Source organism: Myodes glareolus, chromosome 20 (assembly GCF_982192425.1).
Source record: "Myodes glareolus chromosome 20, mMyoGla1.1, whole genome shotgun sequence".
Taxonomy (NCBI): Eukaryota; Metazoa; Chordata; class Mammalia; order Rodentia; family Cricetidae; genus Myodes; species Myodes glareolus.
The window spans coordinates 56,992,031-57,015,913 of record NC_142045.1 but is presented as its reverse complement, the minus strand read 5'-3'; the positions used below and the strand labels follow the sequence as shown (position 1 = coordinate 57,015,913).

Here is a 23,883-nt window from a genome sequence, read left to right as displayed (position 1 = left end):
TGTTTTCAGGTTTTTCTGAGAGTTTTGGCACTGTTGTTTTCTAGTTGTGATTTTTACTTACATATCTAGATTTTTAGTTGGGAAAAATATGAAAATCTGTAACTATGTAAATAACATTCATAAGTTAGATAAGTTACATTCATAAGTTAGATTTGAATGAAGGAGAAAAGAAGCAAACCTGTAAATCAATACAAATTGTGAGGAACAGCATCAAATAGAATGAAAATGGATCTTAAAATTTCTCTTCCAAGTGTCTAAATGCTGTATTCTGCAGTTTGTTTTATTCAAATACATATATGCTTATATATTTTTATTATATTTACAATGGCACAGTTTTATCAGTTAGAGGTTATGAGGTTATGTTCCATGTCTGCAAAGTAGTTTGTTTAGTAGTAGGAGAGCACATTTTACCAGAAAATTTTTATGAATTCCCTGTCTATATTCTTTATAATCAACCCTACAAAGGAAAAAAGTGAACACATTCTAGAAGTGCCGGTTTTTTTTTCTGATGAGCTTGTGATGAGTCAGAAAGCTTGAAGGTCATCAATTTTCAGAGAACATTTGTGTGTGTGTGTGTGTGTGTGTGTGTGTGTGTGTGTGTGTGTGTTAACACTCAAAGAAGGCCCTTTTGGCTGTGGGCTGGGTGGACAGTAGCAGTTGCCAGAGTGGCAGAATGGATACACAGTCTTTGGTCAGAGTCATGGCTGAGCATCATTGAGTGCTGTCCCTCCCATCACCGCCAGTCTCCAGAGTCCAGCTGAGAGTTCCTGGAGAGCTGTGTGCCACAGAGACAAGTGCGAGCACTGTGGACTTCTCCCTTAACGAAGAGGGTAAGAATATAAGATCTGGAGCTCCAATGAGACAGACAAATGATCTTTAGTTATCAGTTGGTAAAGGAGCAGAGGCAAAACTAGAGCAGAGAACTCCAAAGAGAAAACAGAGCTACAGAAAGTCACATGGAGAAATTTTATGTCTCTCCATCCAAGGCCACTATATCTGGCTTTCCTAGTTACACAGTTAGGTTTTCCCGGAGAGCTTAGATGAGATTCAAAAATTATATAGGAAAGTACCCCTGGATTACATTACCTTCTTATGGTAGCTTCTGACATTAAAAATGACACCAAGAAGGAAACAGGAAGAACAGTTACTAAACCTAATAAATTCACCTAAGGCACAATGGAATCTGTTATAAACATGATATGCAAGTTATGACATGATTGTGACATAAGATGATTCACTTATTGTACAAGAGAGATGTATACACATGTAGCAAAAGAAGTACTGATGGTAAAACTAAATGCTGTGACCGAAAATACAAAAAGAGGGAGAAAAAGGCCAAGGCAAAATAGAACTGCGACTAACAAATGCTCTTCCAGTGGTGATGTGTGAGCCACTAAAAACAGACAAAAGAGCTCTAAAGCAGTTCTTTCGTATTGGCAAACACACTAGCCTTGCAGTTGTCCTGAAGACAGAATTTTACAACACACTAATTCTATCTCTGTTGTTTATTAGTTACCTGATATGTACCTCTCTATGGATACCTACTATTTCGTTTAATCAATGGGGCAGCATGAAGGAGCATTGATGCCCTCTGTTATAGCTGAGTAAACTGAGCTATGGCTGAATAAATTACCCACAGTCCCACAATGATGTGGTGAACAAAAGAGCCAGAACTCCAGTCTGAACATACGACCACAATGCCATCTGCTTTCTTCTATGTGATTTAGCACACCCAGGAAAGGCAGACCATCAATAAGAGGATGCAGTTCTTAGGGTCAGGATGAATTCGCTGTAGAATGTAGAAAGGAATACCTAAGCAATACGTTCTTAGGAAAGCAAGAAGACATTCACTTTGGAAGAATTTCAGTAAGATAAAGGAAAGCACAAGACAAATGCTCCAAATGAGTAGTGACCAGAGAGGGCTCAGCTGGAACCAAAATGAAGCACCTCACAGCCCCTGTCAGAGCAGATGCTATCTGAGAATTCCTAAATAAAACAAGCTAGCAAGGATATAAAAATGGGAATTTTTGAACAATGTAAGTGAAAATGTAAACAATTGAATCACTAAAATGAACAATATAAAGGTCCTTCAAAAAAATCATATTGTTTTCATATCTCTGCAATTCCAAAGGAAAGAAAATAATTTCATAAAAGATAGGCCTGCTTTTTCATGTTTTCTGAATCACTACCCACTGTAGTCAAAATAAAGAATTGACATAGTTAGTCATTGATGAATGAAGGCATTAAAGAAAATGTGGTCTGTATTCAAAAAGGAATGTTATATTATTGTATAAAAAGATTAATATTCTGAAGCTTCAGACGGAAAGAACGGTGTTAGAAAGATGAACTTCCTTTCCTTAAAATACAACAGATACAGGAAGACAAATCTTGTGCTCTCTCTGAAGTGTGGGAGTGGGGAACACGGTCTCAAAGCAGAGAAGATCAGAAGTCATTAGGAAAGACTAGAAAGATGGAAGAAGAGGAGAAACAGTACCAAGTGGGGGCAGGTATGAAATAAAGGCACGAGGACTCAGTTTAAATTTAGATCTACAGCACAGAGCTGAGATTTTAGTTGTTAATAGCCTATTGTATATTTTGTGAAAAACTAGAAGTTAATTGAAAATCTCTGAATATAAAGGGATTATCAGATATAAAGCTAATTACCTTGATTCGATACCTATGTATTATATAAATATATTAAATATAATATTGTTCTCAATAATTATGAAAAACACTAGATTACTTAAAATTTTAAAATAAGTATATCATTGTATTTTATAATGTATTATATATATTAAATAAGCAAGAAATTAAATAAATAATAAATTAAATTACTGACCATAAGAAGTGAAAATTTTTGTATAAATAAAAACGAAGGCCTTGCTAAGAGAAGGCTACCTGGGCCCTTGCATTTTTATTTCATCTGGGTGAATTCAGCTGTCCCTAGACAACCATCCAAGGGTGTTCACACAGTTCCTCTACTCTTAGTATGGCAATGTGGCGAGGCCTCTGCAGACATCTTTCATTCACAAACTTAGTTTCTGGTGACCCATGACACAGTGAGCATAAACCATTTTTTCTTCTCATCAGGATAAGTGTATTTAATCCCTATAGTAGAAGTGAAAAACTTAATAAAAAAGAATTTGTTATCTATTAAACAATATGAAATTACACATGCTGTAGGGCTCAGTGTGACTTCAACAGCTTGGCTTTAGCCTCAGGCGAGAAGGGTTTTCTAGAAGGAACAAGATGAAAGGAATGATGCGCTGAGAGCACAGAGCATTTGGAAAACCCAAGTTTTAAGCTTGGATGTAGGGTCCTTTTCACCAGACCCTTGTTGGAGAAACTACAGTCTTCTTTCCCTAATTAGGATTTCTATGGTTGTGGTGTAATACCATCACCAAAAGCAACTTTTTGGGGAGGAAGGGTTGATTTGGCTCACACTTCTTCATTTTAGTCCAGAATTGAAAAGAGTCAGAACAGAAACCCAACAGGGCAGGAACCTGGTAAATAGAGCAGAGGCCAGGGAGGGATGCTGCTTACTGGCTTGCTCCTCATGACTTGCTCAACCTGCTTTCTAATAAAACCTAGAGTCACAAGGCCAGGGATGGCCCCACCCACAATGGGATGGGTCCTCCTCAACCAATCACTAATGAATAAAATGCCCTACAAGCTGCCAACAGTCTAATCTTATGGAGGCGCTTTCTTAAATGAGGGTTTCTCCTCTCAGATAGCTTTATCTTCTTTCAAATTGACTTAAAACTATTGAGCACACTTCCTTAAAGAATTTTTTCTGAACACTCAAGCAATGACTTAGTATTTGAAAAACAAAACAGGAAACTTCAGGATTCTTTATGATTTAGTGAAACGGATTCTTTGCCAACCTGGTCAAGAAGGAACCATTTTCCTAGGCTAAGGTTTTAATTAATTAAATGAACAAAATTTTGTAAAATTCTGAAATAACCAGGCCTACTCATCAATATTTTGATCAAGCTGAACTTGTCATGAAGTGTTTTATGTGCCTGTTAGCACTATGGTAAGATACCATATTATCAAGTGAAATTCCTATCATACACATAATGTAGATGATCTGGAACTGATATTGATGTGAGATCCTCGTGGTTTGTACAAGTAAAGGCACACCAGAGTAAGGGAAGAACGGCATGATGTTGAAATCCAAGTTAGAGAGAAATGCTGCATTCAAGCAAAAACAGAAAAATATCTTCAATGGAATCTTTGAAATCAACACAACTGAGCAGTACAATGACAAAAAACACCCAACTCAAATGAAAGCTTAATGATTTGTTCAAATTTGCTTTGCTAAAATATTAAATATGCTGTTTTCTAGACCTTCAATGGCAACCATTACCTTAATGGGCCCACCTATGAGCATCTATAGTAAGTAGGAATAAGAAACTCCCAGGAGGATTCATAAATAAAAACGGCCACCAGGATAGAAGGATGACAAGAGTTCAGTGATGAAGTTGCTTCGCTATTTTCTAAAAGCAGTGGTTGAAAAGGGCCATCATTTACCGAGACACAAACCAGAAAAGGAAGTTTTCATGCAATTGAGTTATTGTATGAGTAACATATTTCTGAAGCTCTAATCTCATGAAGGGGAGCCATCAAGAGGGCTCTTGGACCTCTGTGAGTGCTGTTGAGAATGGGAACCCTGACTTTAAACAATATTTAGAAGTTAGTCTTGAGGATCTCTGACTCTAAATACCTGGGGAAAGTCTAATACTAAATGGAATTAGTGGAAGAAAGAAGAGAAGATCTCCAATAAAGATCAGATGGTGCTGACAGATTATAACAAAGATAGACTGGCATGCGTGACACTAGCCCTAGGAAATCTGTCGGCATGCAGAGTTCAAGTGGGCTGGAAGGTGGGTAGAAGGACAAACAGAGAATGAGAAAGTGGAAAACTTGTTTCTTCCCAGAGAGGTCTCTATAAAACCTGTGTGGCAGCTGGACAAAGAAAGTGTCAAGTGAGAAGCTAAGAGTTTGAGCACCTTCACACTACAAAACATGTAAATCATGGGAACTCACCTGGCTACTGTAGTTTTGTTCTTGTAAGATCATATTTTAAATTATTGGTTGATAAAACAATAACGGAAGTAAAGTTGATGCAAGAGAAATAAAGACATTAATGATTTCTAGGGATGCTCAAGCTCACATAAGAGCCATCAGCTTACAGGTCTTAGGAAAGAGACTGCATTCCACATGGACCAAGCAAATGTTTCATACATATGTTGTATATCATGAAAAAATAGCAAGTGTATGGTTCACACTCAAAACTAGAAACAACATTGTTCACCATCTACAGAAAACACACCCTCCGGAGCAGGGAAAAGATGTGCACTGGGGAAACTAAGAAAGTACAAGCAGAGTGCAGAGACCACGGTTGTTTGCCTGGATCTGCTGAAAGGAGGAAGCAGTGGTGACTGAATTGATTGTTTCTCATCATCAAGATTAATTGGCAGTTTGTGACACATATGTGCCATTAGAGACCTCCTAATTACCACATCTTTGATGCTGCTATTGTTCCGTTTGCAGCCAGTAATTCATGTGTGCTATTTCTTCTTTTTCGAACACAAAAGAAAGGAAGGGCTGTGAATGGAGTATAATGAGGAAAAGAGAGAAGAATCTCAGTTGGGGTTCCCATCTAGACACTCTCCCAGAGTTTCTCATAAAAGACGAGAATTACCAACAAGTATCAGATTTACAGTGCTGCATCCCATAGCACCTTGGAAGCCGTATTAAGTCATTCAGGATAATTAGAAACTGGTAAACTAACAAATTAATAACTTATCCCCAGGTGGCCTCAAAAAGATAATACTGTTCCTGCAAAGTGACAAGAGCTCCTGGGGAAAACCACAGGCACTAGGAATGTCAGGTCCCAGGATGTCTTGAGGAAAACTGCAAGCACTCGGGATATCAGGTCCCAGGATGCTTTCGTGATCCAGAATCATCAACAATCTTAAAATACAACAACACAAATGGTTTAATTCCCAAAGTAAAATGTTTTACAAAAAAACCATATTTATAGAAATCGTTCTCATGGACAACTTCATTTTTATAAATTATCAGATGACAACAAGAAGCTCTGTGCATTATCTCATGCTGTTCAGGGCTTGGCTGGAAGCCCAGAAGAGGGTCATGCCTTTATAATGATGAAAATGCAACTATAAAACATCCAAGGCTTTAGAAAATGCTGCTAAGCACCAAGAAAATGAGTTCCCTGCACTGCACTGTACACAGTAGGCACTCAGCAAACATTTGCTAATGAATTTATTCGTTGTCATGTTGCTTAATTCTTGTGTATTTACTCTATAGACCTTAATAAAGATCCTAAGTATCCAAGACATTGGACATGAGGCTCAGTCTGTGTGTGATAGCTCACGTTAGTCCTCTGATGTCTTCCCAGCTTCTTATTTGTAAAATAAGGTTAATATATATGTGTATATATACACACATATGTATATATGTATATATATATATACTTCATGTTAAGGATAAGGAACAAATAGGATACTTTATGTGCAACTATGAATCATATAATATAAAATGATTTTAATGTATTTATATTTTTATAGATAGTTATTAATTGAATGATAATTCATATGTAATTAAGCTTAAGTTTGTTTCACAATAAGCAACAATTCAAGCATAATCAGGAACCAAGCTCTGGAAGCATATTTTAGCTTCTGTGGCAATGATGACCACACTTCTTCTAAATATTTAAACATGGAACCAGCCCCCACATCATGAAGGTGTTGAGAACAGAAGGCTATAAGAGCCAGATTTTATATATATACAATATATATATATATATATTCAACATATACTGATGCAGACATCCAGTATGAGTCAGCTAAAACATGGCTGACACCAGACATGGGGGCGTATGAGTCAGCACAACATAACTGATACCAGATGTCCAGGGAGCCCCCAAGGAAGTAGTGACGTAATAGTTACAACACTCTTTTTGGTGGAGCTCGATTCTTGTGTGGTTCTGCATACTTACAGCCTTGAGATGAGGAGCTTCAGCCTGAACTAGAGGCTTTGTCATCATGCTTCTATGTGTTCGTCTGTAGACCTGTGTGTCAGCTTGTGCTGGAGGGACTGCCTACAACTGCCTGCCGAGTGACCTATGTTTTGGTGAATATCTTACTTCTTGTCTGCTGGTGACTCCACAGAGTTTCCAAGTTCTTAGCTTTCTGTCACCTTCCTCTTATGCTGGCAAAGGGTCATGGCCATCACAGAAGGCCACATGGGAAATAAGTCACCTTATTGATAGAACATAAGGTCCCAATTCTAATCAGACAATGCCATTTGCTATTTCTTTTCTCTAGTGTTCTATATGAAGTATCTAGAGGTTAGAAAAAACCTGTTATATAGTTGGCAAAGAAAAGAACCAGACTACATAAAGAGCAACCTGCATTTAATTGGGAAATTTGAACACTACATACAATCTCTCTCTCTCTCTCTCTCTCTCTCTCTCTCTCTCTCTCTCTCTCTCTCACACACACACACACACACACACACACACACATGTCCAAATGTTGAAACATCATATCTGCATAAGGGAATAATTATCCGAACATGTATACAGTACATGTGACAATCCAGAGAAGTACCTCATGTTCATGGGAAGCATCTAGGACATATATAGCCTGTTTTGTAGAACAAACCTGAAGCCAATTTACTGGTGTCATTTAAGAGTTCACACACAAATAAAGGTATCATATCTCATTAAAATATATCTATAAACCTTAACATTTATTTATGTACGTAAAAGTCGCTAGGAAATTTCCAGAAACTAGAACCCAATGTTCTTGACCAAAAACTTCAAAATAATATATGAATATTGAAAAACAGAATATCCACTCTGGATATTGCTTTTAAAGCAAACCACTTCCCACATAAAATGTCTGCACGCACAAAAATATTTGTGATTTGCTTATTAGAGTTCAACCTAAAATAAGGAATTGGAAATGTTTAGTAGGCTCAGAAGTGAGATCCTGGCCAGCATTATTAAATCAAGCATCAAGAGAGGGCATTGTAGGAGGGTCAGCCATGGCCTTGAGAACTGTGAGAACTAGAACTTCCTACTTTACTATGGACTGCATTCGGTATCAAGGTTAGGTGTTTTCCGGGACAGGTTTTCCAATCAATACCTTTTTAGCTGATTGTTCATCTGTTAGTTAATGAGTTGGGTACAGATCAACTTCTTAAACAAAAATGTGATACCTGTATTATTGATCAGTTTTTTTTATACATTAAAAAAAGTAAGACCACTTTTGCGTTTTGGGTGTATATCCAAAGGATGCTCAACCATGCAACAAGGACATGTGCTCAACTATGTTCATAGCAGCATTGTTTGCCATAGCCAGAACCTGGAAACAACCTAAATGCCTCTTGGTCGAAGAATGGACAAGGAAAATGTGGTCCATTTACACAATGGAGTACTACACAGCAGAAAAAAATAATGAATTTTGCAGGAAAGTGGATGGAGCTAGAAAACATCATTTTGAGTGAGGTAACACAGACCCAGAAAGACAATTATCACATTTACTCACTCAAGTAGTTTTTAAACTTAAAGCAAAGAAAACCAGCCCACAAATTACAATCCCAGAGAACCTAGACAAAAATGTCAACATGGGAAGTAGATTGGGAGCATGGGGAGAGCATACCTTAGGAGAGGGTAGAAGGGGAGGGGAGAGGCAGGGAGGGGAGCAGAGAAAATGTAGAGCTCAATAAAATTCAATAAAAAAAAGAAATGCAGAATTATCTGCTACATAATGTTTCCCCCATTCCCTCAGAAATAGACCAAACCATTGAAAGCACTAATAAGAATGATGAAATGGGTTGGACTTTATGACAAAAGCAGTTGCTAAAATAAGAATTTGAAAAGAAAAGAATTCAAAATAGAAAAAAGTGGTAATACCATTGGGAAAAAATAAAACAGTTATTAATATAACTGTTAATACATAGAACAAAAAATAAGAAAAACATTGAAGTAAACTTAATAATAGATTAAAATTATAAAACCTTTAGGTAAGTGGGTAGAACCCAGTTTCATTTGATATCATTTGTTTAGTTATTTGCATATTTTTATTCTTTTTCAATTAGTAAGATCTTAGAATGCTTCACCATATGCATTTTTCATATTCTTTAAAATGTCCACTTTATTTTTAAATATTTTATAAAGCTTTATATATATTTCCCTTTTATTAAAAATAGATTATTTTCTCATACAATATATCCTGATTACTAGTTTCTCTCCCAATTCCTCCACATCTCCCCTTCCATCCTGATTTCTATCCTTTCTGTTTTTCATTAGAAAGCAAAAAAAACAGGCTTCTAAGAGACAGCAACCAAACAACAAAATAAAATAGAATAAGATAAAACAAAATCCATCACATCAAAATTGGACAAGCGAACCAATAGAAAGAAAAGAGCCCAAGAGTAGTCACAAGAATCAGAGATCACTCATGGGTTCCCTGGGCTCTGAGGGGAGGGATTGATGGAGATATCCCATTTAGAGCTGTGTTTTCCCAGGTCTAACTCTCTGTGTAATGTCTGTCTATGAGTGTCTGATGTGGGAAGTAATGTATGCTGTGAATATGTTTTATTGCCATAATAAAGAAACTTCTTAACATAGTAAAGCCAGGCTGAAAGAGATATATAGAAAGAGTAGGCAGTGTCAGAAGAGAAGCCATGTAGCTACCAGCAGGAGACAGACACACTGAAATCTTGGCAGTAAGCCACAGCCTCATGGCAATACACAGATTAATAGAAATGGGCTAATTTAAGGTATAAGAGTTAGCCAGAAATACTATTAAGTTAAGCTATTGGCCAAACAGTTTGCACTCAATACAAACTTCTGTGTGGTTATTTCAAGTCTGGGTGGCTAGGAACGAAGGAGCCACCTCCACCAACAGGTGTCTGTATTTGTTCCCATCTGTTACAGGAGAAAGTTTCTACGATGCTTATGTGCCTGGTTTTTTGTTTGTTTGTTTTGTTTTGCTTTGCTTTAAAAAAAAAACATTTGCTGGTTGACTGCAATGTAATTCTTTCTGGAAACTGGAAGTCAGAAAGAGAAGCTTCAGCAGTGATTCTAGCATTCACTTCTCACTTTGAGACAATAAAACACTGAAGCAAATGGAGGTGGGCATTGGAGAGAACAAATGCCATCATGAGACTCTCATCAAACCTTGCAGCTATTGTCTGTCCTGTCTGCCACATGCAAAGAAATGGCAGTGTGGTGTAAACAAGAAACACAAATCATCCCATTTCTTCAAGACAACCCCATGAATGCAGGAGCAGAGGCATTTCATAAACTGGACTTTCTGAAGAAGAAATATGAACTCAAGACAGGATAGTGCTTGGTAACAAGTAGACCAACAGGTAAAGAGAAATTAGGGTCGGGTCTCTGTGAATGAACCCACTTAATGTGACAAAGGGTTTAGGAAAACTAGCATCCATACACCTGCAAATAGGAATGAAAACGAAGCTGAATGCTACAGGAAACAACTTGTTGATTACCCAATAAACTGTATACCTATCTTCTCAACATCAAAGAAGTCTGTATTACATTTCAGATATGTTAATTGCTTATGTAGATGTTTTTCTAGATACCATAAGATCAAAATATATACATGTTGATTATTTGAAAACAAACATCAAAAATAATGTTTATTAGGTAGGCAACACCATTAATATGTTTTCCAATACAAATGTTTGTCTTTTATGAATGAAATGTAATGAAATTTTTGCTTTTAAATTGGTAAATGTTTTCATCAGTTAACAACCTAGAACTTTTGATATGAGAAGTCTGATTTAGAGATACTTTCTTACTTAGAAATCAGTCTGTGACTGTTTCACAATGTAAATGTAAATATATGCTATTTGGTTTGTTCTGTGAATATATGTTATAAAGCACATATGTTTGTATAAATTTGTCCCTGAGATAAACACAGAAGAAAAGGGTATGAAAACCTGAGAGATGATTTGTATGGATCTACCCATGCTTAGAAGAAAACTTAAATAAGACTTTTTGTAGAAAAAAATAATTAGGAAAACAAAAATCCCTTGTGTAGACAAATGAAGTAATTGGTGCTCAAATAAAATCATATGTGTTTCAAATGGGAAAATATTTAATGAACAAATTTTCCTCTATGTATAACATCCCAGACTATTCTAGAAATTAGCAACCCAAACTGTGAATGTTGGAAAAGTAGAGCCAGCAGCATTGTGAAAGAAGACATGCTGCAGAAGCCTGAAGCAGCCCACATTCTGTATCACTTGTGCTGGGGATTCCAAGTATCCACAGGAAAGTTAGCAAAGAACCTTAAACATTATTACACACCAGTGACTCCCATCCTGTAGTTCTTGACCCCCTTGGGGGGTTACATACCACATTTCTTGCATATCAGATGCCTAAATATCAAACATTTATATTATAATTCATAACACTGCAAATTTGTAGTTATGAGTAACAATAAAAATAATGTTATGGTTGGAGTCACCACAAAATGTGGAAATATGCTAAAGGGATTTTAATTTAATTTAAACTTTAAAAGAGAAGGAGTTAAAAAGAATGAATTAAAATCAGTAATATAAATTACAAAATGTTAAAATGTTTTTGCCTGTATCAATAGAATAACAAAAGATATAGAATTAAAAAATTAAGCAAGTTACTAAAATAAGTGTATATAAAAATTTATAAAGTAAAAATTTAAAGCAGAAATATCTAAATGTAAAACCATAAAACAATATATTTTTATTCACGAGTTCTACTAAACAAGTACAGAGACTAAAAAGGAAGTATTCCCAATAAAAACATTTTCTGATAATAAAAAGGAAAAAAAAGTTTTACCAACTATGGGACAAAGTTTACTGTACCACAAAACCAGAATAAGACCTTGTAGCAATACATATCTCAAATTATTAGCCTTAATTAATACTGATGCATAATCCATTGAAAATACTATCTAATTAAAATCAGCAATATCCAAAGCAAGCGAGATTCATACATGGAATGCAAAATAGGCTTAATAGTTGAAATTAGCCGGTGTGTAATTCATGATATTAAAAAAAATGAGTAAAAATGAAAGTCAGCAATCAATATATTATTTTCAAGACTGTGAAATGGTTATAAAAAGAAAGTCTATGACTTAAAATAATAAAAAGATAAATTTATACTAAAATAATTTTATCTTATCTCTGAGATTTCCAAGACAGTCTGTGTGGAAACAAGTGGGTATTGATGAGAACTCACCCTGTCAAGCCAACCAGATAGACAAGTGCCAGTGAATATCTTGCTATGTAAAAAGACAATAAACTCATCTGTTAGTAATCCACTTATAAAAAAACAAATGAATGAAATATAATGATTATATTTGCGAGTCTAACTACTTGGGAGGCTAATTGTGAACTTGATACCATCCAGAGAACACAACAAAACAATGTAAAAAAAAATATGAAGTTTATAATCTAATTAACTATCCAAAAAATGTATCACAAATATTTTCTCCTTGTTCTGGAAACAAACAATAATATCTGCTTTGAGGACATTTTATTTTATGCCAGACATTCTAGGTAACAAAGTTAGAAAATTAATATAATCACATAGAAAGTAAAGGAAGAGATAGAATGTGTTCTTCATGGTCAACCCAATTATCTGAATAAAGAAACAGAAAAGGAATCTATGTAAAGGACAGCCCCAGTATCTCTAAACTTTCAAAATAAATGCATAGTCAGTATGAAATACAAGTTGTATCTGCACAGACTCATGACAAACTCAATATTAAATAAAATCCACAGTGACAACTTCATTATGTGAAGTATTAAGAGGTAAAGGTAAACTTAATGGGTGATTTAAAAAATCCGTAAAAGAATGAAATCTGCACATCAAAGTCAGGTATAGACACACAAGATCAAAGTTCACAAATCAATGTGCCGTGACCACGAGCTAGAAGACAGCAGCTCTCTTAAATCAGTTCGCAGGGTAGGTACAACCCCAATAAAATCTGTGCATCTTTCTCTGCAGACATTGTCAAAGAGACTGTGAAATCTATTAACTATATACAGAGGGTTTTGAACACCTGAACTAGTTTTGAAAACCCATTAAATGACTTGTGGTGGCTGATTTTAAGATGAAGTATACAGACAATAATCAAAATGGTCTCTGACCAGCACAAAGTAAGATCAATGGAAAACAAAAGCAACCTCAGGGATAGATTGACACCTTTTCAGGCAATTGATTTTTAAGAAAAGTGCTAAGAAAATTTTATGGGAAAGCAGATGGCCTTTACAAGAAATTATACTGGACTAATTGCATATTTGAGGAAAAAAAATGCTGTTCATGACCTGTTTCTCACAGAAGCACAAGAAAATATACTATAAGTGGTGCTAAGATTTAAATGCATAAGATCAAAACTAAACCCTATAAAATAAAACAAGATAAATTCTTTTGACTTTGAACAAAGTAAATCTTTTAAATATTGGACATCAAAATAACGAGGTTACAAAGGAAAAAATGAAAAATTTTACCTCCTAAAAACCAAAATCTACCTGTCATGCACCAACAAGTCAAAGAACCTATACACTGGATCTCTAGAACAATGAGTAAATAAATTAAAAAGTAAAATATTTGGTCTTCAAAATCTGCCCTCCGAAATATAGTTTGGGGCTGATAATATAACTCAGGGTAAAGGGTTTCCCTTGAAGACTTGAGGACCTGAATTCTATTTCCAGAACCCAGACTGATTTTATAAGTTTTAGTTGCTTAATCATATGTATAATCCAGGAGACTGGGAATCACAGAGAGATCGTTTCCTGGGACCCAGTTGGCAAGTCCCAGGACATTAAGGGACTGTCTCAAAAATAAGATAAAAAGCACCCGCAGAACAAATGCTACCTTAGCCTCAGTTGACTGTAGAGGGAAGGACACACAACTATGGTAAGCTTAGAGTGTGAGCAAAAGTATTTCCCAGAGAAGATCAAAACAACTGGTTATACAATGCCAAATGGTGATGACATTATACAGACTGAGCAGATTGTACGTATGTGCTTAGGGATACACACACACACACATATGCATGCACATGCACACACACAAGTATATGTGTGTATGTTTGTATGTGTGTGTACTATACAACATATGTCACACATGTGCAAACCCCACAACAGCTACCACTGTCAGATCATCACTACCAGCAGCAACAGCAGAGAGAGCCCATGAAACTGATAGGGAGAAAGAAGGGAGAGATATGCTGGAGGGTTTTCTGGGAGAAAGGGAAGGGAGAACGTTGTAATTACATATCTTAAAGCATCCCAACTTTGTAAATTTAAAAAAAAATGTAATAGTAAAAGATGATACTCACAAAATAGAACAAACTCCATGATCCCGATGCCATGAAAGTTCATAGCTTCTAGGAAATAAATCCAGGCAATGGAGCAGACCTTGCCATCAGGCGATTTTCTGTATGAATCACAATGAAAAATGGTAGATTAATTTGAGATTTACATGTTCTTGGACTTTTATAATACCCTCCTTTGTTGCTTGTGACATTTGAATTAATAAAGTTCAATGTTTCAGAAAATTTCCCCAGCATACTTGGAAAAGAAGAATGTTTCCCTGCTGTGTGTAATTGTGCCCCCAATCCTACAGTTAACATAAAACAATGGTGCAATTCCTCCCTACAATCAAGAGAAAATCATCGGCACATATGCATTCCAAGTTTTACTGGAGGCCTATGGATGGCATTAAGATGATACAAAATATGGATACATAGAGAAATAGATAAATGACAAGTCGATGACAGAGATAGAGATATAAATGATAGATAATAGCATCATATAAAACAGATAAAAGATAATAGCTAAATATATGCAATAGATATATCATTAATATATTACACAGAGACAGATGAGGAGAGATAATTGGTAGATGGAGCATAGACAATTGATAAATGATATATAGATGAAAGTAAAGGATAATATTGAATACTTATATAATTTAAGAGTCATCAAAAAGTTTCTTGGGTAGACCTTAAAACATAAGTCAATAAGGAAAAATAATACATCATACCTTATTAAATAATATTCCTACTTACTAAAAAATGCTATGTAGAAAATGAATAGAAACACAACATGCTGAGAAACTTTAGGTGTTTCTAGTTTCAGTTATAGTTGTTGAAGCTGGGAACTGAGATTCAAGAGCTTATTATGGTTTTCTTCTAGCATTCAAAAATATTTAGAGATTATCAAGGAAAGATCAAAAGTACAAGTCTAACGGCCAAAGAAATAATCTGTATATTTCAAATAAATTACTTGCACTACATACCATAAAATTTCTTATTTTTTTTTTCACCTGGTTGATTGCCTACCTTCTTCTGCACCACTGATGCAGCTCTGGTCTGAGATTTCCACTTAATGATCATGTGATGCCATATAATATTTAGCTTCATTTTGGCTCAATTTCATCTTTGTAATATTTGAGTGATGGGGTAGTATTTTCATGGGTTGTTGTTAGCATAAAAAGAGCTTGTGCATTTTAAGTGCTTAGAATTTTGCCTAGCACGTGGTAAACATTAAGAAAAACCTTAGCTATTACAATATTATTGCATACCTATATTAAGTCATGTACATATTTTCAAGAGGCAAGCATGAACAGCAGCTCGGGAACAACTAATCCCTGGTTTTATTAGCAGTTGGCGCTGATAAACACAGTTTGACACACAGTTTTTATCTGTTAGATATTGAAATGATGCTGTTTTATATTCGTTGTATCAGGGAGCATGTGCAAATGAATCTCACCATTGCTTAGGCCAAGTATGGAATACCCCCAGAAGGCAAAGATTCTGGTTCAAATCTCGTAAACATGCACGGACTGAACTCTCAGGCAAGTGACTGAGCAGCTGTGTGACCTGGGGCTTGATATTTAATGTTGCTGAGCTTCAGTTTCTTCATTTGGAAAATGAGGTTGATAACATCCCATAGCCATGTATTTAGGAATAAAAGAAATTTACTACGTATAAAACTTCAGTACAAAGTACAGCATGTAACATAAACTCAATAAGTGAAGTCCTAATTCTTTACAACTCAAGAAATATTTACTGTTGTCTAAAATCTAGAACCACTGAAAATAAGCTACACCTGCAGGAAAGGGTCTAGAAAATGCATTGTTCTATGAGGACATCTAGGAGTATACCCATGTTTGCCATGTCAAACTATTGACATATATATTCCAAACACATTTTAACAAAAATTGAGGCAGAGTCTCATGAATGCCAGTCTAACCTTGAATTCATTGTATGGCCAAGGATGAACTTGAATTTCCAGCATTCCTGCCTCCCTCTTTTGAGGGCTAGGATTACAAGTGTATGCTACACACCTTGTTTCATATTCCAAATTTTAAAACTAAATCTGGATAACATGATTTATATGTACCATTATGTTTTTAATAATTCAATACATACTATTAAATCCAAGGCTATAAGCACTTCCTTTGTTAGTCTTCCAATCCATTCTACTTTTCTATTGTCCTCCCAATTCAGTATACTTGCATTTGCATGGTATCTTGATTTAGTATTTCATTCAAAATCTTCTACTTGATTCATTTTTTATGTCATTTTTTACTTTATTATTTTTATGGTATGCCATCATGTTGTATAATCATAATCTAACCTCTTTCTAATTTATTTAATTATAATACAATCATGAACGATAAATCTGCATGCTTATTTATCCTTGCCTTAAGGGTACCCAGATATATAGGAAATTCTAAGGTAGCAAATGCTGTCATTTATGACTTTCATCTCTTTCTGCTTTTCAGCTTGGCTTGATTGATTCCTAAGAAGCACGTGTCTATCCACAATGCTATGCACATAACAATTACCATGCCTAATACTCTAATCATAGGTGAATTACGCATCATATCTAAGCAGGTGAACATTAAATCTTAAGCTCAGCAAATGATTTTTTGTGGCAGCTCTACCTTACAGAGACATTGTTGGCAAATTAAGAAAGACCCATTCCTAACAGTTATAGAATTTAACATTCCTCGACACCCACCATATGACAGGCAGGGAATTAAACACTGCTCATATGTTTTCTTCTTAAATACTTCTATCAGGTTCATGATGTGATTATTGTTATCTCTGCCACGTTATGTGGCTTCGGAAAATGTGTAAAGATGATACTATAAAGCCAGAGATGTCTTCAAAGTTCATCAGCCTTGTTTCTGCTCTCACCCTTGCTCTACTTCCCAGGGAGGAGGAACTTCAAAGACAAACTGATCATTAATAAGGACCAAGACAACAGAAGATTAAAGAACAGTCACCCCAAAGTAGTATAATAAACAGAGTCTGGTGACCGGTGCTACATCCAGCAACTACTGATACATTTATTATGCCTTCACACTTGGATTCAGGAACAGTTTCTAGAAGAGGAATTTGGAGAAATGAGACGGGGACTTTGGAACATGAGAGACATCAAAGCACTCAACTCTGAACCATCCTAAAGACACAGGTATGAAAGTCCAAATTCAAGGGTGAAAGTAAATAAAGCTGAGGAAAATTACAGTGCCTGCAGATGGTATGAGTAGAAATGAGAACCCTACAAAAAAATAAAAATAAAAAAAGACAAGATACAGGCAAACAAGGAAAACGAGAAAGGATTTAAAAGGTTGCAAAGGGAACCAGACACTTGAAGTTAAGGTGGAGAAGGGGGAATATTAGTGAAAAGAAAGTCTGAGTCCAAAGATTTAGCAAGATTATAAAATCATGTATAGAGAAACAGGAAAATATTTTTCTAGGCCAGAGGAGGAGCTCCAAAGAAAAGTGAAGAAATTAAAAGGAAAAAAATTTTAAAAAGCAATGATTAGCAAGTCCATGAGAGGTTAGCAACAAATGCTCAATAGAATGTCTGGGAATAAACCCTAGATCTAACTCCAGGAAAACAAGACTTCCTATGCGACACAAAAGAAAAAGAAAAGAAGATTATTCTTGAATAATATTTAGATGACAACAGATGTATCGCTAAAAAAACAGCCCACAATGCAATGAAAATGCATAAGTTATTCTAAGAGACACTGTGATTTCGCTGAAAGGCCACACTCAACTCATCAGAATGCAAAACAAAGGTGTATTTTCTGTGGGCCACACACACTCATAGACAGAAAGAACAAAGATTGCACTTTAGGAAGAGAAAATTTAAGTTATCATGAACCTCCAGAAAATAAGAAATAATTCATAGCAAAGAAATGGAAAAATATATTGTGGATTGCTAAAAGCTCTTTGTTTGTAACCACACACACACACACACACACACACACACACATCTCTCTCTCTTCCCCTACTTCTCTCTTTCCCTCCCTCCATCTTCACACACACACACACACACTACGCATTCACAAAGATGTAGTAAAAGTTGAGTTGAGACAAAAATTCTAAGACAAATGAAAACAATTGTGCAAAGAATACTAAAGTGCATAGAAGTCCAGGTGAAATTGTGTTCTCTGACTTATGCTGTACAACAGGATGATTATTGTTTAATGTTGATATTGTTTCAACAAGAATGAAAAATTTCAAATTATTATAATACTAAAAATAATGGAATCTGTAATGTATGATGTAAAACAAAAAAAAATGTCATCAGTCAAATGGAACCTGAAAAATCAACAATGGAGAAATAAATAAAAAAACAATAGCTATAAAGTACCCTTTTAAGTTTAAAGGAAGAGATTAAAATGCATCAGGAGCTATAATAAATACATATTCAAAATCATAAGTTCAAAACCAGAAAATCTTAAAATGTATTTAAAATGGCAGATGTATGATGCTTAAAAAGTACTTGTATTTACTGACAAACCTCTATCTATAAAAACAGAAACAAGAAAGAAGACCAGAAATGAGGCTGCAGCTTTGCAGGCTTCAGAAGCACGTTATGAGAAAGGAAATATCAAAAGACTTGAAGGAGAAACATAGACATGGAACGTTTATCTAAGATCAGCGATACAATGAGTTTTACTCCAAGCACCAAATTAAAAAAATAAAAATACTGTAATCAAATCGGGAAATTTTATGGTAATAAAAACAACATTGTACAAGGTAGATTTTATAATTTGTTTGAATGGTCCTTAAAAATATTGGTGCAAAAAAAAAAGTCAGTACAAGTATAAGGGAAAACCCCAAAGGAGAAAATTGAGTTTGACAAATTTAACCCAAGAGTCTTGACATTTGAAGGATAAAACATATAAAAGGAACGTAAGAATCTGGAAGGCTTGGGGAAAGTAAATAATGGCTAATTGATATATACAAAACTCCATGCAGAGCAATTAGTGGATTAATATTATTTAAAGTACACGTGGAAGTCCTGTGAGGTGAGTACAAAAGACGCCTTAGCAAATATTAGAGATTAGTATTATATATAACTCACCTTTTAACAGCAGTAAATCAAAATAACAAAATAGTAATTCACAAATTCCCATTTAATGCTTTGAAAATTTATAAGTATAGCCTTTAATTACTTATAAGCTAAATAAATTGTAACACAACTTAATAAAATTATAAAGAATAACGAGAAAAATGCATGTTTTGTGGCTGTTTCTACAGCAGTACTTAGAAGGTTGTTGACAAATTTAAATGCATTTATCAGAGAAGAAGACAGGTGACAATATAGATGTTTATTTTTAAAAAACTGAAAGTCAATCTAGCATACTCAGTCCCTCCAGGGACTCCAGAGGACTGCGACTCACCATACCAAAGACACGTGGAAACCAGCGATCATTTCCAGTAGTGTACGATACAGAACCAACCGAGGTATTCAACATGAGAAAATGAGAGGGAAACACGGTATATACGCATGATGGTATTGTAACAGGAAGCTATGCCATTTGCAGGAAAATAGAAGCTATCAAGTGCATTTAGCCAGTCTCAGAAAGGCAGGTACCGTGTGTCCTCTTACTTGTGGTGGGTAGGATTTCTATAAATACATAAAATCACGGATGTCCACAAGACATGAGCATCTTCAGGGGAGTAAAAGAGGCAAGCAGAAGGGGCCGGAAGACACGGGAAGATGAGCCCACCACGAAATGTATTCTTGTATAAAATTTTGCATTAAAAAGAAAATAAAACAAATTAAAATATTGAATTCAATGTCTAACATAAGGTGTTAGAATTTTTATAAAGCAATATTAATTTAACAACTTTCATAGAAAGGAGGACTTGTTTGAATTTAAATGAAATACGTGGTAGTTTCAATATCCAGCACAAATCAGGCAATGGTTGATTATTTGATAAGAAACTTAGGAAACCAAAGCTCAGCAGTGGATGGGGGAGGGAAGTAATAAAGGACAGTTAAAGCATGCTTTTCCTCCCACCCACCATTGCGTTCAGCTGAGTAATGTCTGCTCTGGAGCTGCAGTGGCTCGGAGCTCTGCTTCAGCTACCTGCAAAAATAAATCAATGCCGGACCTAGTCCTGCACATGTAGAGACACAAGAGCACAGAGAGGCAAGCAGCAGCCGTAGAAACTCTTCTCTGCAGATCTTCTCCAAATGCTTGGTCTGATAATTGCAATCTAACGGCCCGAGCTTCGTGTGCTGTGAATGCTATTATTTTCTAAGTTTAATCTAAATGGACTATAATTCTGAATGAAATTTAATTTTTTAATATACTGGGTAGATTTATTTCTTTATGAAACTACATTTATTTTAAAGGTTTTTTTTTTTTAGATCATAATATAATTACATCATGTCCTCCATCCTGTCCCTCACTTCATACCCTCCCATTTCTCCATGCTCTTTCAAATTCACGGGCTACTTTTTTCTTAGTTGTTGCTACGTTCATGTGTGTATACATATAATATTTCATAAAATTTTCTCCTGGAATTCAAATGCAAGCAAAGTATCCAACAAGTAACGGATTATTAGAATTTAAGAGAAATTCGTAGTGTCACAAAAATACTAGATAATACACAAATAAAACAAGAACTTTGGCAATCTACCTGCATGTCTGGGAAATGTAAAAGGCAGGGGACATAGAGCGTCTACTGAGCAAATATTGCTGCGGCACTTGCATATTTACATCGCAAAGAGCTGAGTACCGTTGTAGAATATGCCTTCCACTGTATGAGCATATGTCACTGTGATTGGTTTTAAGAAAAAGCTAACTGGCTAATAGCTAGGCAGGATTTTTCAGGGCAGAGAAAATGCTGGGAAGAAAAAGGATGGAGAAGTTAGACAGACATGTAGCGAGTTGAACACACAAAATGGAACAGAGGTAAAATCTATGTGAAAGAACATAGATTAATTAAAAATAAGGGTTATAAGAGCTAGTTGGGAACAAACTTAAGCTATCGGGTAAGTATTCATAATTAATAAGAAGTCTCTGTGTCATTATTTGGGAGCGAGATGGCAGGACAGAGAAAGACTAGCTACAAAGTCATCTTTGCTTTCCAAAGGCCAGTAAAACCACATGCCCTGAATTCAAAAGCTGTATGTAAAATTTAAACCCTGAAACTTTTTACTTAGAATACTTGTTTGGCCTTGGGGAGAGATTTAAGCAGGTTTTGGATTTTCACATTTTTTTATGTTTGTTAAACAAAACACAACAGCCAATCCATAAAGAAAATAGTGAAAATAATCTTAAAATGCGTAAAACAAACTACATGTGCTTTAGTACATTAAGTATAAATAGGAGCAGAGATCACTTCCCCCATGCACGTCTTACGCATAAATCATATCCAACTGCCTGCCTCTCTCCCTACCTCCAGCATGCTTCCCAGTGCCTGGTAATTGCCATTCTATTCATTTCTGTTTGAGGTTACACATATTTCAGAGAACATGCAATGCAAATTTTGATAACATGATGTATTTCGGTTCCAGACATCTTTCAGATAAGGATAGAATTTGTTGCTTTAGGCTGAATAATACTTAATTGTGTCCTTGTTATTTATCCACTGAGAACCACAGCACCAGGTGGACTCCACAGCGAGTCATTGTGAATAGTGAAGAAACAGGGGCATGCGAGTGTGTCTTCTGAATGCTGCCAGCACCTTCTGTGGAGACACACAGCAGAGAGGGAGAAAAGGCCCATGTAATAAATAGTTCTATGTTCAGTTTTGTGAAGAAACTTTCCTGTTTCCTTAGCTCTGTAACACCGGCATTATCTCTGACCGTGTGTCAGCACTGGCTTTTCTCCACAAGCTTACCAGCACAAGTTACTTTCTTGTGATCGTTGAGTTGGGAGAATGTCACAGTAGGTTTAACTTCTACTTCCCTTATTGCTAATGACATTGAGTACTTTCACACAACTGTTGGCTGTTTTCCTTTGAGAAGTCTCTATTCAGAACGTTTGATGATATTTGGAGCAAATGATTTTGTTGTTTCCTGTTTCTTGCTACGTTGCTTTGGTACTTTACATAGTTCTGATATTTATTTTGTCAGACAAACTGCTAGTACACCCCTCCCCCATGATGCCCGTTAGCTCTTAGCTCTGCTGATTGTTTTCTTTGTGAAGTTTTTTAGTTTGGCATGGTGTCTTGGTAAATTTTTGATTTAGATTTAAACAAAATTTTTATATAACACACAAGCAAAACTACAAAACCTTCCACAGAATGAGCATATGTTCAGAGGGCATAGCAACATCAAAAGTTAACCAAATATTTATAGATGGGCCCTCCGACAAATCAATAAGAGCATCATCCTAAATAGAGAGTAGAAAGAAAACAAAAGACAATTAAATTGAGACGCTCAATTCCAGGATTATCAGATATAGTACAAATAGAGCTGGCGATGCCTGAGGGGGTAGTGGTGCCTGCTGCCACACGCAGCAACCTGAGATTAATTCCTGAGAGCCACCATGGAAGGAAAGAACCTACTCTAGCAAACTGTCTTTTGACTTCCACAAGTGTGCTTATGGCATGCACACATAAGTTACACACGAACGCATTAAAAGTTGAAATGTACTTTAAGAAATTCAGTGACAGAAATTTAAAGTTGGGGAAGATGGAGAGAAATAATTGCCATGAATTATTTATTCTAGCATGAAGTAGTCCATGGTGGACACCATCAAGTAAAACTGAAGACAGGCATGACCTTGTATACCAATGCACTGGTATAGCTTAAATGAATTTAATAGGCTTCCAATGGCTTCAGAAGTAAATATGGGGTCTAGGGTTGAACCTGAGTTGGCAGGTGCTTGTGGGGCAGGCACTGGGCTCTCTAAGTTCTATCAGTAGTGCTCTATAAGCTTGGCATAGTGTTGCCTGACTGCAAACACAGGACTCAGGGGATAGCAACAGGAGGCTAGGAAATTCAGTGTCAGATTCAGCTACATGTGGAATTCAAAGCTACTTTGGGCTTCAGGAGTTCTTTGTCTTTAAATGTTTTATATTGTATACTTTCTCATTTAATTATAATAAAAATAATTTCCCACTCACAAGTTGGATAGATTTATATCCGTTTCTTATTCTTTTACTTGGGTACCTGGAATAGGATGCTCACTCAAACCCAGGAGTTGAGAACCAGCCTGGATGGCATAGAGAGAATTAGATAAATGTTTGAAGCTTTTAAAAATTAATTGAGGTCATTAAATATATTTTGTTTTTTATTGGAAAGTTATCATCATTTTATTTGAAATAATAAGACTGTTAATAGTGTAAATTTTTGTGTTAATCATAATAATCTACTCAGTTTGTTACAACAGTGGCAAGCTGCTTTGACTTTTGTGAAAGTTCTTTTAGGTCACAAAGGTTAGAAGGGTAGTTTTGCACATCTGATGGAAAATATGGCAGTGCCTTTATGTTCTGACATGGAAACTAAAATCTCTTTAAAACTTTTTAATATAATATTTTATTCTTTGATAATTTC

At 35.6% G+C, this 23,883-nt stretch overlaps 1 protein-coding gene across 5 annotated transcripts in view; it reads right to left on the bottom strand.

Moving 5' to 3' along the window:
• Nlgn1 (neuroligin 1) overlaps window positions 1-23,883 on the bottom strand; it is an 863,960-nt gene that overhangs the window by 764,414 nt on the left and 75,663 nt on the right. For all 5 annotated transcript variants that reach the window (XM_085682306.2, XM_085682304.2, XM_085682308.2 and 2 more), the window contains exon 2: window positions 14,394-14,491. The gene's annotated coding sequence lies outside the window, so the exon portion shown is untranslated. The remainder of the gene's footprint in view (window positions 1-14,393; window positions 14,492-23,883) is intronic.